Source organism: Columba livia, chromosome 22, assembly GCF_036013475.1.
Source record: "Columba livia isolate bColLiv1 breed racing homer chromosome 22, bColLiv1.pat.W.v2, whole genome shotgun sequence".
Taxonomy (NCBI): domain Eukaryota; kingdom Metazoa; phylum Chordata; class Aves; order Columbiformes; family Columbidae; genus Columba; species Columba livia.
Window position 1 is genome coordinate 564,244 of NC_088623.1, and position 18,064 is coordinate 582,307.

General features: G+C 52.0%; 1 long non-coding RNA gene across 9 annotated transcripts in view; it reads left to right on the plus strand.

Moving 5' to 3' along the window:
- The window catches only part of LOC135576030 (uncharacterized), a 549,349-nt gene that overhangs the window by 204,335 nt on the left and 326,950 nt on the right, over positions 1–18,064 (plus strand). The gene's annotated exons all lie outside the window — the stretch shown is intronic.

Sequence of the window (18,064 nt, forward strand, 5' to 3'; positions counted from 1 at the left end):
ACGGCACCAGCCGGTTGTGACGAGCGTGGATGTTGCTGAACCGCAGACACCGTCTCGTCCAGGCTGCACAGCCGGAGCATTTGCAGGGCGGTGTCCCAGCTTCCTGTGATTGCAATGAGCACTCGTGTTGGGATTTGGTTTTTAAGGAGCGTGCTCTGCTTGAGTCTTTTGTGTTGGGGTTTGTTCTGTTATTTCACAATGCCATGAAAGCTGAAGTGCAGGAGGTTGAGAGCTGTTGGAGCAGAGAGGAGCACGTCTTGTATTGCTTGGATTTTCTGCCTTTCTGATGGAGAACATTGACCCCAGCATCAGTTGGACCCCAGAAGGGCATTGTTTGAAAATGCGTGGCCAGGTTCCAGTGACGTGTTGGCTTGGGCGTGAATGACTGGAAGTGCCTGTTGGGAGAGCAAAGCTGCCCCGTGTTAACAAACGCCGCTGCCGGGATTTAGGGGTAAAAGTGCCAGAAATGTGATTTCCCAGGGAAAACAGAGAAATTTGTCAATGCCTGGTTTTTATATGGCACATTGCAAAATTACCACTGCGCTTAATTACATCGATTTTACACAGGAGTACTGGCTGTAACAGACTGGTTGCATCAAATAAATGTTGACTTGCAGCACTGTTGGCCTTGGGAACAGCAGATGGCTCCTGGAGGTGGTGACATCTCCTGTGAGCCCAGGAGTGCTGAGCCCATCGTCCAGGGAACAACCTCCCCTCCCCGAGCAGGGCAGAGGACCCAGGGGTCCGGGCTGCCTGTCCACGCTCCTCTCCTGCCCCAACACCAAAATATGTTCCTTGGGGGATGGTTCTCACCAGAGCCCCGCGAAGAATCTGTTTCCCATGGTGCCTTCAAAACACAGGGTGCCCCAAGGGCTGGCACTGTCTGCCCTTCACCTCACAGAATCCCAGAATGTGAGGGGTTGGAAGGGACCTGGAAAGCTCATGCAGTGCAATCCCCCATGGAGCAGGAACACCCAGATGAGGTTACACAGGAAGGTGTCCAGGCGGGTTGGAATGTCTGCACAGAAGGAGACTCCACAACCCCCTGGGCAGCCTGGGCCAGGCTCTGCCACCCTCACCGGGAACAAGTTTCTTCTCAGATTTAAGTGGAACCTCCTGTGTTCCAGTTTGTCCCCATTGCCCCTTGTCCTATCACTGGTTGTCACCAGAAGAGCCTGGCTCCATCCTCCTGACACTGCCCCTTTCCATATTGATCCCCATGAATGAGTCCCCCCTCAGTCTCCTCTTGTCCAGCTCCAGAGCCCCAGCTCCCTCAGCCTTTCCTCACACGGGAGATGCTCCACTCCCTGCAGCATCTTGGTGGCTGCGCTGGACTCTCTCCAGCAGTTCCCTGTCCTGCTGGAACTGAGGGGCCACAACTGGACACAATATTCTAGGTGTGGTCTCCCCAGGGCAGAGCAGAGGGGCAGGAGAACCTCTCTGACCTACTGACCACCCCCTTCTAACCCACCCCAGGTCCCATTGGCTTCCTGGCCACAAGGGCCCAGTGCTGGCTCATGGTCACCCTGCTGTCCCCAGGACCCCCAGGTCCCTTTCCCCTACGCTGCTCTCTAATAGGTCATTCCCCAACTTATACTGGAACCTGGGGTTGTTCCTGCCCACATTCAAGACTCTACATTTGTCCTTGTTATATTTCATTACATTTTTCCCTGCCCAGCTCTCCAGCCTGTCCAGGTCTCTGATGGCAGCACAGCTTCCAGTGTCACCACTCCTCCCAGCTTGGTGTCATCAGCAAACTTGCTGACAGTCACTCTATTCCCTCGTCCAAATCATTGATGAATATATTGAATAATTCCGGCCCCAGCACTGCCCCCTGAGGCACTGCACTGGATACAGGCCTCAACTGGACTCTGCCCATTGACCACGACTCTCTGGCTTCTTCCCTTCAGCCAGTTCACAGTCACCTCACTACCCGATCGTCCAGACCGCGCTCCCTCAGTTCAGCTGTGAGGATGCTGTGGGAGACTGTGTCAAATGCTTTACTGAAATCAAGATAGACCACATCCACTGCTCTGCCATCATCCATCCACCTTGTTATGTCCTCATAAAAGTCAATGAGCTTGGTCAAGCACGACTTCCCCTTGGTGAAGCCATGCTGACTGCCCATAATGACCCTCTTATCCCTGATATGCCTTGAGATGGCACCAAAGAGAAGTCGTTCCATCGTCTTCCCAGGGTTGGAGGTGAGGCTGACCGGTCTGTAGTTACCTGGATCCTCCTTCTTGCCCTTTTTGAAGACTGGAGTGACATTTGCTTTCCTCCAGTCCTCAGGCACCTCTCCTGTCTCCCACGACTTATCAAAGATGATGGACAGTGACCTAACAGTGACCTCAGCCAGCTCCCTCAGCACCCGCAGGTGGATCCCATCCAGACCCATGGATTTATGGATGTCCAGATTGTTTAACTGGTCTATAACCCAGTCCTCATGAACCAGCCTCCTCCAGCCTCATGGGGGAACACTCCACTTTCCCCTAATCTGCCCGTATCTGGGGGCACATGGCAGGTGGGAAGGAGGTGTCCTTTACAGTGACACCCTGGGTGTCCGGGCTCCCTCAGCCATGCCGCTCATGGCCATGGTGTGGCCAGAGAGGACCCAGGCGTCCGAGTGCTGGCACAGCAGTGGGAACATGGACACGGACACACACATCCACACGCAGAGCGTAGCTTTGCTGAAGGGATTTACTGATTATGAGAGGGAAATGGCCCAGGGCTCCCAGGGGATCAGATGGGGTCATCCAGGGATGATCATCTCCTCATGCCGCTGGAGGGGGGACAGGACACAGCTGTCAGCATCAGTTTCAGGTCTGAAATCGGAGCCAAAAATGAGACCTCCAGTGTCAGCTGGGACATGAGGGGAGGCTTGTCCCCACCGTCTCTCTCTGCAGAGACCCAGGGAAGGAGAGAAGAGTTGGAGCCCTCAGTCAACCCAGGACAAGACTTGGTTCTCCTGAGATCCATGTGGCACCCAGAGCTCTTTGGCCAGTGTGTCATTAGCCCCGGATGCCCCTACATCTCCCAGAACCCTGCCCAGCCGTCAGGGTGATCCTCGGGGTCTCTATGGCCCCAGAGCCGCTGCCTGGCCTGCACGGTGACCCTCTGGGTCCGTAGAGCCCCACTGGGTGCAACAGAAGTCATGGGGGCAGCTCTGTCCAGTGTGGCCTGGGACACAGGTCATGGACAGTCTCCTCTGTTTTCTTTTCCTAGATCCACGTTCTGCCCACCCAGACAGCTCAGGGATGCCCCGGGGTCCAGGACCCTTGGTGGGGCAGGAGATGCCCTGATGCTGCTCACCTCGAGTTCAAGAGGTCGCAACAGCGTATCCTGCAGTTCCAAGTCAACATCTGGAAGATCTGGAACCTGGCGTTTCTGCTGCAAAACATCATCCACCCTGACAGACAGAGGGAGGTGGGGAGGAAGGTTGGGTGAGGGACACACTTGGGTGCACTGCGAGGCAGGAGAAAGCGATGGGGTCATTGGGGAAGGTGACTCCAGGGAAAAATGGGGTACGTGAGCTTGTGTGGTGGGGCACAGAAAGCATTGGAGGTCCTGGGGAAGGGGCTGTGTCCTGGGGTATCCTGGGGTGCAGTGGGGTGTAGTGGGTTGTGATGGGATGGATGGGAATGCAATGGGAGCCCTGGGCAATGGGGCATCCCTGGGAGAACACTGGGGAGCAGGGATGTTCTGGGGGGCAGCGGGGGGTGCATGGGAGTGTACGGAGGCACACTGGCATGTTCTGGGGCGCGCTGGGATGCCCTGGACTTTCGTGGCCGTGGGAGGGAGGGTGTGGGCCAGCGGAACTTGTGACACCTACCGCAGCCCTCTTCACTCGCCCGAGGTTGAGTTCCCCCTGTAGAGAGACCATGAGACCTCAGTGGTCACTGGGATGTCCCAGTCCCAGCAAGGGAGGGGAGGACCAAAGTGCCCTCCAGTTCCCCAGACTGGATGTCCTCCAAGTCCGCCCCACTACTTACATCCAGGAGAGAACCTCCACTTGCTTCCAGCCGTGCTCCTGGAAATGCCTATGAAAGAAGAGAAAGGGGTTGGTCTGGCTTGGAGAGAAATGGGGCTGTGGGAGGGACACAGGTGACACCAGCCCCACCCAGGCCCGGGGATTCTCCCTCATATGAGCCTGAAAATCCCTTCTGCTCCCCCAGCCTCATTCCTCAAGTTTCACCTGGGATACCTGTTCATGCAGGGACCAGGGCTCGGGTCGGAGAAAAGGATAACATGGGAATTTGGGGCCTCCAAGGAGGACGGGGGTTGGGGGGCACCCAGAGACAGGGCACTGTTGTGAACTAGCAGAACCCAAGGGACCGGGCTGGGGGTGTTGGAGGGACAGGACTGCATGGGATGCAAGTGAGGGGTAAAGGAATTCAAGGGGAGGGGACACGGGGAATCAAGTGAGGTTGGTGGTGGGGGCAGGAGGAAGAGGACAGCAGAGGAACAGAACGCGGGGATCGGGAAAGTGTTTGGGAGGGGGTGTTCAAGGAAGGGGATCTGGGGACACTGCTGCAGTGGACAGGATGAAAGGCAGAGGACAGAGGAGAAAGATGGAAAGAAAGGCATTGGCATCCATGAAAGGGAGGGCATTTGGGGTCCCTATATAGGACACAGAGGAGATCCTGAGGAGGAGATACCTGAGGGGCCCAAAAGGATGGAATGGGGATGCCCAAAGAAGAGGGGTGTGGGGGCACCAAGACAAGAAACCGGTGGGGGCCCTCACTGGAGCCTCACCTGCGCATCCTCCGGGGTGCACAGCAGGATGGTGAAGAGCAGGGCCACGCTGAGCACTGCGGCCTTCCTCTTCCTCTGCGGTGCAGGGAGTCCTGGGTGATGCTGGAGAAGGTGAGGGCACCTTTATCCCTCCCAGGACGACTCCTTGCCCCTCCCCACCCCTCCAGCCCCCAGGGCAAAGCCAGGCTTGGCACAGACACCGCCCTGGCAGCCCAGCCTCGGCACAGAGTCACCCCCGCCTTGAGCACTGATCCAGCTGCCTTCCCCGGCATCAGTGCAGCTTCCTGCATGGGGCAGCTGCACGGGGAAGGGCCCAGGCATCCACGGGGGCGACGGGGGGCAGGAGTGTGTCCCTGACAGCCAGACACCCTGTGGTGATGACCCACTGCTCCAACTCGAAACCATCCTGCAACAGCCCCAAAAGCCAGATCCCCCCACCTCCCAGTGCCCCTCACCTCCCAGCACCACCATCTCCCAGCGCCCCTCAACGCCCAGGCCAGTCTTTCCCTGTGGAACCCCTTCAGAGATGACACCAGCCTCAAATCTGGGGTCTCTAAGCACAATTATCTCTGAGCCCTTTCCAGTCCCTTAAATAAATGAGGGGCTGGGAGTCACTCCTCTTCTTGGGGCACCAGGGGCCCCAGGATTAGGGAACTCTGGGAGGTGGGGGGAGAACTGGGGCAATGGGCAGTGTGGACAGCTGGTGACTGGGATCCTCAGTCACTGGTGGCACTGACAGTGGGGAGCACTGGTGAATCCTGGGCTCTGGGAGAGCAGGGCTGGGCTTGGGGGAAGTGCTGGGGTGGTGTCAGTGAGAGCTCCTGCCCACCCCATTTCCCTTGCACCGCCAGCCCCCAACTGGTCCAGTCTCCAGCCACAGCTGAGAACAGAGCGGAGGGAACGTCCCCTGCCCTGGCTCTCACCTGCCCCTGCCTGGGGTCACTGTGCCCTCCCAGACAACCTGGGTCCCACTCTGCAGAGCTGATCCCGCGTGGTGGGTCCCAGTGTCCCTGTCCCCAACAAGGCTCTGGCTCCAGCCCCGGCCCTTCCTGGGACGTGGCCACAGCTCACCAAAGGCCCTTGTCCCCACCCAGTGTCCCTTCAATGCCCCCATCCCCGGCCCAGGCCAGCGCTGTCCCTGAGCAGGACGTGGCCGTCCAGAGGGACGTGATGAAGCGGGCGCTTGTTCCCAGGCAGCCGCTCGGAGCCAATTGCGGGACGGAGCTCCCCTGGCACGAGGAGGGATGTTTGCTGCCACAGCGGCTCTGATAAGCTCAGTTTGCCCAGGGCCCATGGCACAAGAAGCCCGTTCACCAAGATCGGTGCCTCACCACAGTGCCTCTGGACACTGTGGGGCAGCGTGAGAGCGGGGGAATCGGTTTATTACTCCTCTCTGAGTCGGGAGAGCTGCTGGTGAAGCTGTCAGCAGCTGGTGAAGACCTTTTCCAGCAGTCAGTCATCATTACATTCGGGCTTTCCTGTCACAGAATCATCAAATCACAGACATGACCTTCAAAGCTCCTCTAGGCCAATACCATCCAGGTATCACAAGTTCTGCTGGCCGCAGACCCTTGGAACTCCTTTCAAGTGACATTTCTACCCCAATTTTTAGTCACGACAGTATCTGTAAGGTATTTTGTATCTCAGCATTTTCATGGCTAAACGTGGTAGATATCTGAACACGGCACTTGAGCTTCCACAACTAAACACTGTTCCAAAGGTTTTTTTGTTATTTCCTTGTCAGAGCACTAATGTGCACGTTGAAGTGTCTAGACTGTCACTGTGGTTTCCTAGGAACTCAAGCGCTGTGGCTGGTACCTATTTGTAATACTTGGGACATACGGATTGGCTGAAGTTACCTTCCTGTTTTGGTGGCTGACTGTTTAAGAACACAAACCTGGAGTACAGATTTCGTGTTTCTGATGCTTATGTAGCAGAGACAAAATATCTGAGGAGTTCCTCTGGCACAGTTGTGTTCTAGATCTGCAACTCTTAATTTGTGACAAAGAAGGAATGTGATTTTGGCTTGGGGTTTTTTTAGTTGCCCTGAATGTACCGAGAGAGAACAGTTCATACAAATAAATTGCCACATTCACTAGCCTATCAGAACATAGGCTTTTGATACTGAGGTTTTACAATCTGTTTTCATTGTTTCATGTTGGGTTTTACCTGAAGTTCTGATCACCTTTATTTTTCCTTCTAGAAGTCGAAAGGAGCCAGTGAGTGGAACATCAAAAGCAGCACGTAAAAACACATTCTCACTTTCTCTCTACACACTACACTGAATTCTAGACAATGTAGCCTTGTATTGATTTTACAAACGTTAACGTGATGTATTTTCCACTAAGACATAGGCTGTGTTGTAAATCCAAAGTGAGTAATGCCATGGTTTGCACAGTTCTGATGTGAATATTGGTGTTTGTACCCAGCAGGACGTTGTATTTCGTATTGAATGTGCCAGAATATTTCCGGTATGACTTTGTGTTGTACAGATAATGTCAGGTTGTTTCTAGATCATGCGGGTTCAAGGTTTGCACAGCTGAACGTGCTGCCATGGGCTGCATCTGTCTGTCCAGAGCCGGTAACATGTATGTTTGTATAGCTTGCTGTGTGATTTCTGTTTCTTGCAAAAAAAATTGTTTGGAGTGTAGTTTTTGCCATTTTCACATTGTATCACTCAGCTCTTGTTTTTCAATGCTTTTTTTTTGCCTAATGGTTTTTGAAAAAGTTATCAAAAACGACTGAGAAACCATCATTGTTAAACTTGGTGCTGTTTCTTACTTCTGACTTGGGGATTCAAAGAAACACCCAAACCAATACATCCCATATGTTTGGAGGGCACTTCTGTGCAGCTAAATTATTCCTTTTCTTGTCATTAAATACTTGGGTATTTGTTCCTAAAACTGTGTAACAGAAGTGATATTGTTGGGGCACCTCTGAGTATATGTTTGTCTTGAATAGATGCCATGAATTTAGACACTGTTGCTCCACAAAGTGATATTCTGAAGTTCTGCATTTGATCTTTCCACTTCATCTGATGAAGCAGTGGAGTTTAATAGTTTGTCTGCAAATGAAACTACCTAAAAGGCAGTGTACGGGGAACCTGCAGCAGGGAGCTCCTGATTCCCACCTGACTCCTCCAAAGGTCTCTCTTAAAAGTGAACAAAAGTCAACGAAAGCTGCAGCCCCTCCCTCCTGGGGCACTGCGGTGGGCGCCCCCCCTGGGACCACGGGAAGGTCCAGGATCCTCGTCCTGAGCGGTCAGGGCATCTCTGGCAGGTGGGCAGGGAAATGGAGATAGGCTGGGGACGCAGAGACGGGCTGAGACATGGAGATGGACTGGGACACAGAGGTGGGCTAGGACACAGAGATAGGCTGGGACATAGATGGCCTGGGTCACAGAGACTGGCTGGGACATGGAGGTGGGCTGGGCCATGGGAACGAGTCAGACCCAGCACAGGAGCAGGGAGGTTGGAGCAGCTCCATCCCTGGAGACATGTGCTTGTCCTGGACATGCCAGCCATAGGATACACGCCCCCAGCACAGACACGTACCCATGGGACACACAACTGGCCCACAGGGACACCAGAGACACACGCACGCCTTGTGCCATCGTTCCAGTTTTATTGGTGGAGCCGTGGTGGTGCACTGGTGTGGCGGTGGTGGTGGCCAAGGCTCTGCCGGTTCCCCAGACGCCAGTGCTGGGGTCGGCTCAGCGGCGGCGGCGCCGTGTCCCCCGCCGGCGGCGGCTGCTCCTGTACCGCCGGCGTCGGCTTCGCCCATAGCGGCGGCGAGAGCGGCTCCGGTAGTGGCGCCGGCCGCGGCGGCGGCTGCGGCTGCGGCTGCGGCTCCTGCTTTGCCGGTACCGGGCCATGGTGGGGTGGCCGCCGCCCTGTCCTGCCAGAGGATGCAGCTCTGCACCCCCGGCCCTGCTTTTATAGGGGTGCCTGGGCAGGGCCCTTTGTGACATCACCAGTGACGTCACAATGCCCCACTGTGGCAGTTGCACAACCCCCCATGATCCGGAGCATTCAACAGGGCAGTTGATGGCTCCTTAGAACCTTTTGTGCCCCACTGTGCCTGTCCCCACGTACACATCGAGGGTGGTACCAAGGCGCTCCCAGTCACATCCTCCCCTACCCCGGGCAGGGTGACTTCACCTCCAGCAGCTGGGGGGACAGGAGGGGTGGGACCCTCAGTCGGTGACAGGGTCCTCAGCAAAGAATGTGCCCAGAGAAGCTGAGAAGCTTCTGGACCATGTTGAAATGCCCACAGCCACATCTGCCTAGACTATGGAGCGGGGCCCCCACCGAAGAGCCCCTTGGAGTGGTCTTCTCAGAGCAGCAGGTCTGTGAACTGGAGCCCTCTCCTTAGACTGGGACGCTGCCTAAGGAGACTGCCTGGCACCGAGAGCGCCTCACCTCCTCCTGTGCTGGGTGGTTATTTTTCTCTACTGGATATATCCTGGGATGAGTCCTTGCCTACCCCAGGCAAGTGAGAGCCCTCGCCCAGCCCAGGTGAGTGATTGTTTCTTCGGGGCACCCATGAGTGAGAGGCCTCTAGTTCTGTTTCTTGTGAGTGAATGCGGGCACATTGTTGATCCTTGTTATTCTTACGTTGTCATACCCAAATAACCTCCTCAGGTGATATCTGAACCTGAATTTTATGTTGTTGGAGTGCTAAATAATTGTATAAACCCTGTTTCTAGTTTATTTGCTATGCTTTCCCATCTAGAATAAAGTCTGCTTTGGAACTTGTTGTCTGCCTAAAACTGCCTTTTGTGGTGCCTCCGTGACACCCACAGTGCTACCCGGGCTCCATGGCTACTGGCCATCCCACTGCAGCACCGGCCCCAGGTCACCACCACCATGTGCTGGCAGGTCCCTGGTCACTGCCGCGGTGCAGGAGATGCAGGAGGAGCCCCTGGGCTGGCCGCAGCCCCAGGGGCGCGGCAGGAGGAGGCACCACAGGGACAGAGGTGCCGGTTGCAGTGCCAGTGGCAGTGCCAGTGGTGCCAGTGCCAGTTTGCTTGTGTGCATGGCTTTTCCTTTCCTGATTAAACTGTCAGCCAGTGAGTTTTATCACTTTAAGTCTTCTGATTCTCTCCCCCATCCTGCTGGATACAAAGATAAATATATCAAAAAGCTGTGTTTTCATACCAGATGGACTATGGGTGAATTCCCAAGGCCATTCCTTAGTATTTAGGACCTGTGATTTATTATATTTCTGCCACTGCTTGGGTTGTGCAGCAACTCCTGGGATTCTTTAATAGCTTGCTGATGATCACAGTAAAATCACAAAGAAAACTCTGCCCCAAACCCTTAAACTCGTGTGCTGTCTGGACACACTTAAATTCTTCAGTTCTAATGAACAGGGATTTTCTGGGAAGGAAAAAACCTCCCTGAGGTTCGTGAAACAAGCCTCACAGTATCAGCACTCATGGAACGCATTGCCAATCACATTGCTTGCCGTGGTTAAAGAAATTTGAATAAACAGAAAGCTAAATGCAGGTCTCATGAAAAGTAAAGCAGAGCTTCACAATTCAATACGTAATCCCTGTGACTAAGTGGGTTTTAGAATTAAAAACTGAAAAGTCTGATTCAACATCCAGCTGTGAAAGCCTGATCCGAAATCTGTAGAACACACAGTTGTGGCACAGCCTGGTTTTTAAATTTCACAAAGAACAAAACAAGTTGATATTTACTCATGTTTAGCCCACAGTCACCCACAATCCCCAGACCATTTCTGCAGTGTTGTTGCCAATAGCTTCTCTCTCAGCATATACTACGCTACCGTTCTTTATTTGGCAAAAATGACGTAATTCTGTCCAGCACAACCCATCATCTTTATATTTCCACCTCTTTCTGGCATTAGTAATGACGAGATAAAACCGATCAGAACAGATACTGAGTGTGATAAATGACCAAGACTCCGATAATTTGCCAAACAAGAGTCTGGTTTATTTAATAGGTGAATTAAACACACACACCTTAAGTTTCTGACCGACCTCTTTTATTTCCTTGGCTAGCCCTTCTCGCACTCTGAGTCCGTGGTTGGTTGCCACTAGGGGTCTTCTCTCGCTCTGATTGGTGGTTGAGGAGTTCCTTCTTCCTCAGTGCCCGCCCCCTCGCGTGCAGACTCCAGGTTGTTACCGAGGGGTCTTTTCTACCGGGCTCCCCCCACTTCCCCCGTGGCAGCATCTCGGGGAAGGCCACCTTCTCCTTCACGTCACTCCCCCCCACCTTTCCCATACACATGTGCATGTGGGACAAAACAAGTTCCACAACTTTTCACATAAAACTTAACTATCTTTTCATTTTCTTAAGAGCCCATGCCTTATTTGGTTATATCTGTAAACAACAGCACGAATCACAGCTGCGTTTCTCACAATTCCCCCTTCTTCTTTTTTATCCCCCTGATTCGTGCTTTGGCCTCAAAGTTAGCTAGCACCTCCCTGGTGGCGGCTAGGTCCAATTTTGTGTTATCTTTTAAAATCGTTAATTTATACCCTGTTCCTTTTGTTGCCATTTCAGGATCTATAGGCATGGCTGAGATTTGCATGCCTTGGACTACTGAATGTATTAAGCAAAGAAAGCACGGGATCATACATGGCATGAACAGTAAACCTAGAAATGCACATAATATCATGAACCCTATTTTCTTCCACCAGGCTCCCCCAAACAAGTTATCCCACCAGTGGCTAGTAAGTATAGAATTCCATTTCTGTACTGGTACGTGTGCAACTCGTTTTATCTCTTCTGCTATTTTCATTATGGCTTCCCCATTATCATCTATTTCCAAACAACACTCAGAAGTATTCCATTTCCCACAGAGCCCCCTCTTCAGCTAAAAGATAATCTAAGGCTACCCAGTTTTGGTACACTGTGGTACATTGTTTGAGACAATTGTCTCGCTATGAGATTCAGTGCCTCAGCTGTCCGGTTGCTTGTTATTTCAATCACTGCTTGCAACCGAACAATTCAGCTTAGCATATATATTGGGGTACGGTATCCCCAGCTTCCATCTTGGGCCCAGGTGGCTGGATCCATACTAGTAATCCTTCTGGGCTTACACTTTCTCCTCACATTCAAACCACTTCCTCCACTAATTTACTCTCCTGTGTACAGATGCATCTTAAGGGGGAGCGCGGTGGTACTTTAATAATGGAACTGGTTCTCAATTTGTAATTATCTCCCCAAACAAAATTCTTCTGGTACCAACTATAAATATGCAAATTAAAATACTGAGCTCATACACGCAAACCACACACCAAGTTCAAATATACAAACAGATCACAATTCCGTGCATTCAAGACAATATCTCGATTTTAGCATTGCGCCCTTGAGCCGCTCACTGCTCAGCAGGTGGAGGCACCGCTGGGTCTCCTGACAAAACAGGTCAGTGCGGCTGGAGCCCCATCGGCACCCGCCCCCCCGCTGCTCCAGCAAGCTGGACTGGGCACGGCTTCTGTTAGCGTCCCATCTGGGGTGACACAGCGGTTATCCCAAACACCAGGATTCTTTACTCGGTGTGCATACGAAAGAAAAGCCAAATTTAGTACACCGAGATGAGACACAGCCTATCACAGAGTTGCGCAAGTCTGGATGCTGGAATAAAGCTGGCATGCTAGAAAGAAAAGTAATGGCTATCACACACAAAACCTTATCACCACATTCACACAGTTAAGAGCTAAATTGCTCATCGTCACAAAATGTACATTTTGGGTCGATCTCTGATCTTACTGTACCATTTAAACAGATACCTACAAAGAAAAAAAGTTAGTACTAAAAAGCATCTTGCAGGCTGTTCTGCAAGTTTTCTGTGATTCACTTGTTATCAGCTAATTCTCTCTCTGCTTGCTGAAGTTCAAACCATTACTCCTTCACTGTAGCTACTAAGATTTTTACCTTTACTCTTTGTTTCTCCTTATCTCTATACCATACTATAGGATCAATAGCTTCTTCGTCCTCTTGCGTCAGAGTATATAATCTGACTTGCAAGGTATTCCGCTGGCTCTGAATTCCCAAATTTAATTTCAAAATCAAATCCCTTCCCAATAAATTATATTCTGCCGCGGGGAGCAGAAATCGTCAAGGCAGATTCTTTCTTCCACTTCAGTCTCCACATCTTTCAAAACGGGTACCCTAAAAGGCTCCCCTTTTGCCCGTATTACTGATATATAGTTTCTCTCTTTTTCTACTCCTTTGGGGAGTTTTTGAACAGTGGACTTTTCAGCCCCCGTGTCTACTAAAAATAGAACTTCTTCTTTATGGGAACCTATTAATAGTTTTGTCAAGGCCTCTGCTGATGGTTGAGTCCCCAGAAGGTACAGCCCCTGACACCCCTATTCTTCTTTAAACATTTTTTTCATCCTGCTTTCGCTTACGACAGTTCCTTTGGATGTGTCTCCTCTTATTGCAGTAGTAACAAATAGGACCGGTAATTCTTTCTTGGGGAGGTGGTCCCCTCGGTGCCCTCCCTGGTCCGTTTCCCTTCCCCTCTCGGGACACGGTCTTGTTCTTTTGACTTTCCCTTACTGCTGCCACTAGGATCTCAGCTTTTGCCTTCTGTCTTTCCTCATCCCTCCTAACATACACGTTTTGTGCTTCCCTAAGCAACTCTTCCAGTCCCCTGTCTTGACAGTCTTCCAACTTCTCCAACTTCCTCCTTATATCTCCCCATGATTTTGCTACAAATTGCATCCTGAGAAGCGCAGTCCCCGCTGGGGTGTTCGGATCAATTCCCGAGTACCTCTGTAAGCTTTTTCTTAATCTCTCCAACCATTCTGTTGGAGATTCATCCCTCCCCTGCTGCTCGTTAAATGCTTTATTAATATTTTGTCCCCTGGGAACTGCTTCCCTTGTTTCTTGTGTAATTAACGTCCTCAGATCCCTCATGTTCTGCCTTCCTTGCGGTTGCTGATGATCCCGGTGGGGGTCTGTATTTGGCTACTTTTGATCCGCCGGGGGTCCAGCCTGATTTATCTTTCCCAAATTCTCATTCCAGACTGCCTAATCATTCCCTTTTCCTCAGCGGTGAACAGGATTCCTAAAATAGACTGTATTTCTTCCCAGGTCTAAGTGTTGGGACCTAAGAATTGATCCAGCTTTTCAGCTACTCCGAAAGGATCATCTAACATGGTCCCCATTTCCTTTTTGAAATTCCTTACATCTGAGGTATTTAAGGGAATGGCCAAAGCTCCCATAGGCTTGGTAACTGCAGGGGTGGGTAGAGGGAGCAAAATGAGCTGATAGGGGCTGGAGGGTCATGCAGAATGAGTCACACTCTGCCTGGAGGCCTGTAACCAGTGGGCACTGCAGAGGTTTGCGTCCCGACTGTCTCAGCCTCGGAGGTGGGGAATGCTCCCTGCTGGGGTGGCTGTGCCCGGCCACCCACAGGGGTCAAGGTGGTGCAGACCCTGCTTGAAGACATTCCTGTAGCCCAAACACGTCAGGATCAGTGCAGAACTTGCCTTTCAAAATCAAGCTCTTTATTCAATTTGCCTCTTTACTTTGACATGTTTTCACGTTGACTGCCCTCCTGGAATCTCACAGAAGATCTGAAGACAAAAGGAAAATTCTGCCCAGATTTGGCTCCTTAGGGTGTTTTGCATTTCAACGAGCCCTGTGGTGCCAGCTCCTGAACTGCAGATCCTTAAAGATGGAACACGCCTCTAGAGAAGTAAAAGTCAGCAGCAAACCTCCAGGTTTCTGAGGGTGTTACAGGCCCTGCTCAAGTCCGTCACTGAGGAGACCACGCAGGGAATGAGCGGACAAGGTTCCTGTCCTGGGCACTGGTGAAGCAGGAAGTCAGAGACACTTGTTCCAAGGGGAAATTCCAATGTGGAGGTCACTGTGAAAGCCCTTGACGTGCTTCACCAAGCAGGGTGACAAAGCGCAGACCCCCAGCCCCTGGGGGCGGGTATCCTTTCCCTTTTGGGATGCTCTGGGCCCTTCCTGGGGGCAATGTGACGTGGGAGTGTGTGATTCCATGTCCTAGTCATCAGTAGGACCCCTGCTGGGCTCTGGGGGGGGTAGATGAGGAAGCAACAAGCCCTTGGAGTTGTAAGGACTTGCTGTGCTCTCGTGGAACTCGGTGGGAGGGACAGAGGCCACAGTCAAGAGGACAAGGGTCTCAGTTCTGCTGAGGCATCAAACCCTGTTAAGGCCATTGGCCATCCCACCACAGCTACACTGTTTGGGAATGCAGCGCACGATTGGCGAGGAGATTAGTTAAATGTAAATACGCTCAAGGGACTTGCACCTGTCTGTAGAAAAAGCACATACATCACACTAACTGTTCTACTGACCCTGTGTGCTTGATGAGCAGAACGTCTGTGTTAGATAACACAGGCCTGTGAGAAACTCTGGGCACCTCATCACTGTGTCTGAGATTGCTGCTTTGTTGTGAGAAAGAGCGGGAGGCTGCGCCTGCCTGAAGCCGTGAAATACAGGCGAGCTCAGCAGGCCCAGTGACCTTCCAGCAGGGTGAACTGACCAGCGCCTGCGTCCCCGCTGCTGTCACCTCTGCTGGGAGCTCAGGTGCGGCTTCGGAGATCCCCCAGAAGAGAGGGAACTACAATAAAACTTGCTCCTTGCAATGCATTCATGGCCTCTGGCTCTTCTTGTGATGTGCCTGCGTATGTGTACACATACACTGCTTGCTTCCAACACCAAGCTGTGCTTCTAAGAGGATTTTCCAATGCCTAGAGTTCCCCACAATACATTTGTTTTCTCCCAAAGCCTTCCTCATGCTCATTTAATTCCCAGGATTTCACAGTATCACAGTATCCCAGTATGTTTGGGATTGGAAGGGACCTCAAAAGATCACCTAGTCCAATCCCCCTGCTGGAGCAGGAACGCCCAGGTGAGGTCGCACAGGAACATGTCCAGGCGGGTTTTGAATGTCTCCAGAGAAGGAGACTCCACAATCTCCCTGGGCAGCCTGTTCCAATGCTCTGTCACCCTCACTGAGAAGTTTCTTCTCAAATTTAAGTGGAACCTCTTGTGTTCCAGCTTGATCCCACTACCCCTTGTCCTATCATTGTTCGCCACCGAGAAGAGCCTGGCTCCATCCTCATGGCACTCACCCTTTATATATTTATAAACATTAATAAGGCCACCCCTCAGTCTCCTCTTCTCCAAACTAAAGAGCCCCAGCTCCCTCAGCCTTTCTTCATAAGGGAGATGCTCCACTCCCTTAATCATCTTCGTTGCCCTACGCTGGACTCTCTCCAGCAGTTCCCTGTCCTTCTAGAACTGAGGGGCTCACAACTGGACACAATATTCCAGATGTGGTCTCACCAGGGCAGAGTAGAGGGGAAGGAGGACCTCTCTCGATCTACTAGCCACCCCCCTTCTAATACACCCCAGGATGCCATTGGCCTTCCTGGCCACAAGGGCCCAGTGCTGGCTCATGGTCATCCTGCTGTCCCCAGGACCCCCAGGTCCCTTTCCCCTACACTGCTCTCTAATATGTAATTTCCCAACCTATACTGGAACCTGGGGTTGTTCCTGCCCAGATGCAGGACTCTACACTTGCCCTTGTTAAATCTCATCAGGTTATTCCCTGCCCAACTCTCCAGCCTGTCCAGGTTCCGCTGGATGGCAGCACAGCCTTCTGGCGTGTCAGCCACTCCTCCCATGCTATTTCCATGCTATAGACATGCTACAATTCAGTTCCACATCCTAGCACTTAAAAGCACATCCTCCTTCTTTGCTGCCTCAAAACCAAAACCTATTTCACTTCAGCATGAGACCCTCCGATATTTCATTTCTGCTTCCTGCCTTTAACACACTCACTGCTACACTTACACTGCTCTCTCCCTGCGTGCCCACGTGTCTCACAAACCCTTCCTCTTCCCCTGCAGTGGTGGGACTTCACCCCAGGAGGTGAGTGCATCCTCCAGGCTCATGGATGTTTCCTGAGGCCACCCAAGTGTAGGGAGTGAAGGAAGGGAAGTGCAAGGTCAGCTCACGTGGATGACTGAGTGCAGCCACCCCAGCAGTGGACAATCCCCATCTGCCAGGCTGAGGCCTGCACACAACATGGAAACACCTGTTATCACCCTCGGCTTGCACAGGAGGTGCCTTCCTGCCTGCCATCTTCCCAGGACAATCCCCTTCCTCAACCTCCACCCACAGGCCTCAACTCTTTTGCATTGCTGGTTTCAGACGTGGTTTTGAGGCTTCACTGAAGCCATCAGCCATGCCCTTGTTTCTCACTGACATCCCCAAACATCTCTTCAGACGTACACATGGCCAAGCACTGCTGCTAAGGGTCTCTCGCTCTTCAGAAGCAGCCTTGAGTCTTTTGGATATTGCAGGTGCTCTTCCTCACTGCCTCCAGAGCTTATGGCAAGCTTTCCTGGTCATAACAGGGCCTTTTCAACCATCTCTTATGAAAACATTGCCTTTTTATGACCCTCTGTGCAGAAAAAGCAGTCACAGAAAAGCAGTAAATATGTCTAAATCGATGCCGAGTGATGTCCCAGTAAGATCCAGGTGAGCGACCCGCACGCCTGTGGCTTCCTGGCAAGGAGTCTGTCCGGAGAAGGGGACCCAGCCTCTGCCGCTCTCTGGAGAGGCACATGAGCCGTGTCCACGCAACATGGGGACAGTTAGTGTGACTTCTGCAAGACCATCCTTCATCTGAACCACTTTGGATGTGTGATTCAGGATGAGATATCATGCCTTGTTGCCATTGCCCTGACTTGCTACTACAAAAACAGGGTGCTATTTTTTTTTCTTTTTCATAGATCCTGCCACTTTTAGACAGATCACAGAAACACCTGAGGGATTATTGATGCATTATCACCCACCAGCTTTTCATCTCAGGAAACGGGATGCCAGAGGCCAAGAGCAGGTTGTTTTGGGCACTGTCATGGGATTTGGGAAACTGAAGTGTCCTCTCTTCTCCCTCTCTCCTGGACACCTAAACAGGAATTGCACTTCTCTGGAAAAAAAGCTTAGGTGTTCCCAGGAACCTCAGGAGGCGTGGTGCAGTGATTCCTGGGTTTAAGAAGCTCATCGCATGTCTTGTCTCTTTTCCTTCAATTGTGGCTTCAATGCCCGGCTCATTTGTGGGTTCTGTACATGGATGCTGACATTTACGGATCAACCTGCTCTGAAGGAATTGACATGGTAGGCTGTTAGTTTGGGAGGGTATAGAGAGTAAAAGAGAAGAAATTTGCTTTGGGCACATGAAAAGGGAAGCCCAGGATGTGGTCAGAGCTGTTTGGGGCACCTGTAAAGCAGCCCGGAAACCGATGCGAATCACTTCTGGGGTCAGGGAGAACATGAGAGCTCTC